The sequence below is a fragment of the Rhipicephalus microplus genome, chromosome 4, assembly GCF_043290135.1.
Source record: "Rhipicephalus microplus isolate Deutch F79 chromosome 4, USDA_Rmic, whole genome shotgun sequence".
In the NCBI taxonomy this organism is placed as follows: Eukaryota; Metazoa; Arthropoda; class Arachnida; order Ixodida; family Ixodidae; genus Rhipicephalus; species Rhipicephalus microplus.
The window spans coordinates 136,672,598-136,679,598 of record NC_134703.1 but is presented as its reverse complement, the minus strand read 5'-3'; positions in this window follow the sequence as shown (position 1 = coordinate 136,679,598).

The following is a 7,001-nucleotide window of genomic DNA, read 5'->3' as shown; positions in this document are numbered from 1 at the left end:
GCCATCGTGTTTGCTCGTAAAGGTGTACCTTTAGGGAACCCCCCCCCCCCCCCATTTTATAAACACCACATGTGTACACGTATGATAGAGCCATCACGTCGGGTTAATTACAAGTGTAGTTGAGCGCTATGAACTGAAGGTGACTGATAGTTTATATCAACTATGGAATGGTGCCAACAGACATCAGTATTTTTTATTTGAGAACGCTAAAGAAAAAAAATTGCCCGCAGCTTCCCTCGGGGGAACACTGAGGAGGATGCGGACCATATAATTGGTTAACGGGGTGTTAAAGTGCGACTTACTTGGGTCGATGGCTAAATTGGTTAACGTGGTTGTGAAATGGGGTGTTAAATTGCGACTTACTTGGGTCGATGGCTAAATTGGTTAACGTGGTTGTAGGAGGGGCTGTTAAATGAGTGAACACGTACACACGTATGCGAAAGGGCGGCGCTGGTCGAAGGGACGTCGATCATTGTGTTTGTGGATTCGTTGGAATTCATTTCACCGCGACCTTGGACGTCGACGCGCCGTACAAACCAACCGACGAGCGGCAACTGAGCGAGCGAGCGCCGATCTTGAGTATATATACAGCACGACGGCGCATGCACTGTCAGCTGTTGAATGTTCTCGAAGCGCGACGCCACATGCGCGTCCACTGGAGAATCAGGAGAATTGTAGATGTCGAACGCGGTGTGTAGAGGAGGAAGGGTGCACAGATGGTGGAGGAGTGAAGCGCGCGCGGTGTGTAGAGGAGGAAGGGATGCACAGATGGTGGAAGAGTGGGCGACGGCGCGACGGCGCATGCGCGCGCGTCAGCTGTCGAATGTTCGAGAAGCGGTGCGGACGGCGCGGACGGCGCACTACAAGGCGCGAGTATAAGATGCTCCGCATCTAAAAATCACTGCATATCCACCCATGCAGTAAACTATTAGTGGAGCAAAGCGTCCACCAGCCCGTCCATGCTTCCGTCCTTCCGTTCTTTCTCGCTTCCGTACGTCCGCGTGACCATCTGTGCGTCCATCCTTGGGTCCTTCCGTCTTTCCATGCGTCCATCCGTGAGTCCGTCCGTGAGTCCGTCCATCCGTCTGTCCGTCCGTTAGTGCGTCCATCCGTCCATACGTCCACGCATTCGTCCATCTGTCCGTCCGTCTTCTAGTCTATCTGTCCGTCCTTTCTAGAGTCCATCTAGTGAACACTCCAAGTACCGCCATCTCGCATCTCGCAACCCCTGTGGCACATACTCGCTCCGCGCGACCATTCATCCATCCGCGCGTCTGGTAGTCTGTGTCTGTCTGTCCGCCAATCGATGCGTCCATCCGTGTGTCCATTCGTTCGTCCGTTCATTCTTGCCTCTGTCCGTTCTTGCGACCATCCATGCGTCCATCCTTGCGTCCGTCCGTCTGTTAATGCGTCCATCCGTGAGTCCTTCCATTCATCTGTGCGTCCGTTCGTGCGTTGATCCGTCCGTACATCCACGTGTTCGTCCATCTCTCCGTCCTCCTTCTGGTCTGTCTGTCCGTTCGTCCATGCGCCCGTCTAGTGAACATTCCAAGTACCGCCATCTCGCATCCCATATGGCACATACCAACTCCGCGCGCCCATCCATCCGTCCGCCCGTCTGCTAGGCTGTCTGTCTGTCTGTCTGTCTGTCTGTCTGTCTGTCTGTCTGTCTGTCTGTCTGTCTGTCTATCTGTCTGTCTGTCCATGCATCCCTCCATGCGTCCATCTAGTGAACACCCCAAGTAACGCCATCTACCATATCGCATCCCCTGTGGCACATACCCGCTCTAGAGCGAATTTGTGCCACCGGTGGTTACGTACGACAACAACGGAGGAAGGACAGACCCACGCTCTAAGGAGCTTTACCCCTAAAAGCGCCAGGTTTGTGTAGAACTGGCAGAACAGTCACGGTGAAATAAGGAAGAGCCTTTTCTGAACAGTCTTTGGCTAACTGCTTCAAGCACATTTGCTGGGTACTCACTACGCCATTAATAATCATAATTTGTGGGAAGTAGATGCGCGTTCATTATGCTATCCTTCGTCATTCTTCGCCAAACACTTGCAAAAAATTTTAAGCATTGCGTCTCCATGAAGTGAATGATGATAACTGGGCAAAATTCTTAAGGCCAACAGTATCTACGTCGAAATGGGCGACTAGAATACAAGGAGGAATAGTGTACCAATGAATAGTGTACCAATGGAAAGGTGGGCGGATAGACAGATGTACGGATGGACAGGCGCACGAACGCGCAATTGCGAGGATAGTAGGATGCACGGAAGAACAGACAGGTGTACGTATGTACGGACGGACCGACTGGCGCATGTATGCACGAATGCATAAACGGCAGGATGCACTGATGGATGGAAAGGTGGACGTTTGTATCGACGCACGGACAGGTGGACATATGCATGGATGCATGGATGGTAGTACGCACGGACGGACTGACAGGTGAACGACTGCACGGATGGATGAATAGGCGCACGTATGCAGGGATGCATAGACCGCAGGAAACACGGACGGATGGACAGGCGCACTTATGCACTGATGCATAGGCGGTAGGATGCACGAACGAATGGCCAAGTGTATGTGTGCACGGGTTGGACGCACAGGTGCACATATGCACGAATGCATGGATGGTAGGGCGCACGGGTGGATGAACAGGTCAGGTAGACGAATGCACGGCCGGACGGACAGGCGCACGTAGGCACGGATGCATGGACGCTAGGAGTCACGTACGCACGGAGAGGTGGGCGGAGAGTTGGGCATTGAAGTACGGAGAGGTAACGTAGGCACGGATGCATGGAGAGTAGCACGCATAGACGGACCGACGGACAGATGAATGACCAGATGGCTGAATGGACAGATTGATGGAAGTGCGGACGAATGAATGGAATGTAACGAGGGTAGTGGGCATGGAGCTCGAGGATAGAAAAAGAAGAAGACTTGCTGTGATCGCAGGCTTGCGTTCAGTTAGCCCTTGCGCTAAATAAAGCTCTCCTTCGCCGAGTTCGCCTGCTTGTTCAACAACCCGTTTCAAGTGGTGGAAGTGCTGGGTACATCTGGTCCTCACCCTGGAACTTCGCAGCCGCACACTCCAACGACCTCCTACAATGACTGATCCGGGGCCATCTCATGCTGCTACTCCAGATCTCGCACCTGTGCCTGTCTTCTGCGCTGGCGCTCTCCGGCAGCGCGACCCCCCCATATTTGGTGGCACAGAGGACCAAGATGTGGACAACTGGATTGCCGAGTATGAACTGGTGAGCGCCGTCAATAAGTGGAACGCAGCCGATAAGCTCACAAATGTGAGTTTTTACCTGACCGACGTGGCAAAACTATGGTACAGAAATCATCAAAGTGATTTCAGTACCTGGTCGGAATTGGCGAAAACCCTCGCGGAAGTCTTTGGCCGTCCTGCTGTCCGCCGCCTTCGTGCTGAACAGCGCTTGCGGGGCCGAGTACAGAGAGCAGATGAAACTTTCACGAGCTACATCGAAGATGTGCTATTTCTCGGCAAGCTCGTCGATTCGACTCTGGACGAGGCAGGCAAGATCAAGAACATCATGAAAGGAATCGACGACGGTGCGTTCCAAATGCTGGCTGCGAAGAGTCCCCAGACGGTCGCCGAGGTGATTCAGCTCTGCCAAAGCTATGATGAGCTGCGTAGGCAGCGCGCTTCTACGCGTTGCGCTGCTCAAGACACCGCGGACATCTCATCCCTCGACTATCGCCATGACACCGCCGACCACTCTGCGTTGATACCAGTCATAAAACAATTCATACGCGAGGAGGTCGCCCGGCAGCTATCTATAATCACAAGAACTACCGAGCCGATGGCACCCTTGTCGCCTTCGCTTCGCCAGGTCATTCGATCGCAAGTTGCCGAAGCATTGCCGCCAGCTCAGGCTCCCCCAACTGTTACTGCACCACTAACCTATGCAGCCGCAGTTGCTCAACCACGTGCGCCAGCGTCTCCGGCCACCTACGAAGCTACTCGCCACGTTTATTCGTCGACGCCACCTTCCCGCTCGCTGACCGTCCCGTCTCCGGCTGTATATGAAACAGGTCAGAACGTTTATATGACGCCGCCGCCTGCACGACCATTTACGGTACCTTATTCAGCGAACAGTGCCCCTATCGTCAGCCAATGGCGCACTCCAGATAATCGGCCGATATGTTTTTCATGTGGCATCCCAGGCCACGTAGCTCGTCACTGCCGTCGTCGCAGCTTCCCTTCTCACGACAATGCAGGGACCTCACATTACATGCCCACCATGCCCACTCAGCCGCGATATCCCGTTCCTACCAATCCACCTCTAGACGTACGTCCCGGTCGCCGACCATCCGGCGCAAGCCGTTCACCTTCTCCTCGTCGTCGATCTATTTCTCCGATGTTACGTCGCAACAGCCCACCGCGAGGGGAAAACTGACGGGCGCAGTTCCGGAGGCAAGAACTGCGTTGGCAGCGAAAATTTCAAGACCTAACTGCTGTCCCCCGAACGAAATCGAACTCTATATTGATGGCATTAAGGTGCACGGACTTGTTGACACTGGAGCTGCCGTATCTGTAATTAGCGAGAAACTGTGCCGAAACTTAAAGAAAGTGACCACACAACTTACCGACCTATCTTTGCAGACAGCTACGTCCCATCATATTCAGCCTTCAGCTTTGTGCACCGCACGAGTCGTCATTCAAGGTGCGATGTACGTCGTCACATTTGTAGTTTTATTCCGTTCTTCGCATGACGTTATCCTTGGGTGGGACTTTCTTTCGTCAAATTCTGCTTTGGTCGACTGTGCTCGTTCTGAACTCGCGTTGTCTGTGCCGTGCTATGACCCCGACGATGGTGCTTCGTGTAGAGTGTTTGCTGCTTCTAACGTTGACATTGCGCCTTTCTCAGCTGCTGTTGTCTCGGTGTCGTGTGCCTCCCCTCCGAAATCACCTGTGTTGTTTATGCCATCGCTCCCATCTGCGTGCCGTCGAAATATCATGCTTCCGTTTGCCGTCGTCATTTTTCGCAATGGTCACGCTGCCATTTATGTTTGCAATCCGTCGCACAGCCCGTCATCCCTACTACGTGGAGAATGCCTGGGAAGCTACGAACTTTACGAGTGCATTCTTCCGGCTACTATACCCGATTCTGCGGTTTCGCTCCCAATTGGTGCTGTCACTCCTACCAACGCGCCTAATGATGCTCTGGACGTATTCTCGGATGCCATCGACTCTGAGCTCGCACCAACTCAGCGCGAAGAGATTATAAATCTTCTTCTCCGCTTTCGTTCTTCATTCGATCGTGACCAGTCAGGCTTAAGCCGAACCTCTGCGGTCGTTCACCGTATTGACACCGGTCAACAAGCCCCGCTAAGGCAGCGTCCGTACCGTGTGTCATCTGCTGAACGCCGTGTCATCGACGAACAAGTAGACGACATGTTGAAACGTGGCATCATCGAGCCCTCCAACAGTCCCTGGGCTTCACCGGTTGTTCTCGTCAGGAAAAAAGACGGATCCATCCGCTTCTGCGTTGACTACCGCCGACTCAACAAGATAACGCGCAAAGACGTATACCCTCTGCCGCGCATCGATGATGCTTTGGACTGCCTACAAGGAGCAGAGTTCTTTTCTTCATTAGATTTACGCTCTGGCTACTGGCAGGTGCCCATGGCAGAGGGTGACCGCCCGAAGACAGCCTTTGTAACACCGGATGGACTATATGAATTCACCGTTATGCCCTTTGGCCTCTGCAATGCGCCTGCCACTTTCGAAAGGATGATGGATACCGTCTTGCGAGGTCTGAAATGGAAAACGTGCCTCTGTTATTTGGATGACATTGTGGTATTTTCAAGCGACTTTGCGACCCACCTCAGCCGCCTCGAGCAAGTTCTTACGTGCCTTTCCGCGGCGCGACTTCAACTTAACTTGAAGAAATGCCACTTCGGCGCTCGCAAGCTTGTAATTCTTGGCCATGTGGTTTCTAAGGACGGCATTCTCCCGGACCCTACGAAACTTAATGCAGTCGCGGCGTTCCCAAAGCCAACCACCATCAAAGAGCTTCGAAGCTTCATCGGCCTATGTTCTTACTTCCGGCGCTATGTCCGCAATTTCGCCTCCATTATCGCCCCCTTGACCAATCTTCTTGCCGGAAGTTCTGATTTGTCAGCGTGGTCGCAGGCGTGTGATGATGCATTTCAGGAACTCCGACGGCTCCTCACCACGCCTCCCATACTCCGACATTTCGATCCGTCTGCTCCAACGGAGCTTCATACGGACGCTAGTGGTGTCGGGCTAGGGGCCATACTGGCCCAACGCAAGGAGGGCTTTGACGAGTACGTCGTTGCCTATGCCAGCCGCACCCTCAGTAAAGCCGAGAAGAATTACAGTGTAACTGAAAAGGAGTGCCTCGCCATTATTTGGGCAATCGGAAAATTTCGGCCTTATTTATATGGACGTCCGTTTGATATTGTAACAGACCACCATGCGCTTTGCTGGTTATCTTCACTAAAAGATCCTAATGGTCGGCTCGCTCGTTGGGCATTGCGGTTACAGGAGTTCGATATCCGTGTTATCTACCGTTCTGGCCGGAAGCATTCCGACGCCGATGCCCTGTCACGTTCGCCATTGGCTTCAGAGCCTGTCGGCTCGCCTATCTCCACTAGTGCTGCCTTGGCCATCAGCATCTCGGACATGCCTTCCGAGCAACGCAAAGATGCTTGGATTTCATCTCTTTTGGACTTTCTCTCAAACCGGACGCCCGCTCCAGTTTCCAGGACGCTTCGCCGTCAAGCAGGACACTTCGCTATTCGGGATAACCTGCTTTACCGCCGAAACTACAGCTCGATCGGCCGTAAGTGGTTGCTCGTGATCCCCCGACATCTGCGCTCTGACATCTGTGCCACGTTCCACGATGATCCGCAATATGGCCACGCTGGTGTGTTAAAAACATACACCCGCTTGCAGCTGCGGTACTACTGGCGCGGTATGTACCGTTTCGTTCGCCGTTAC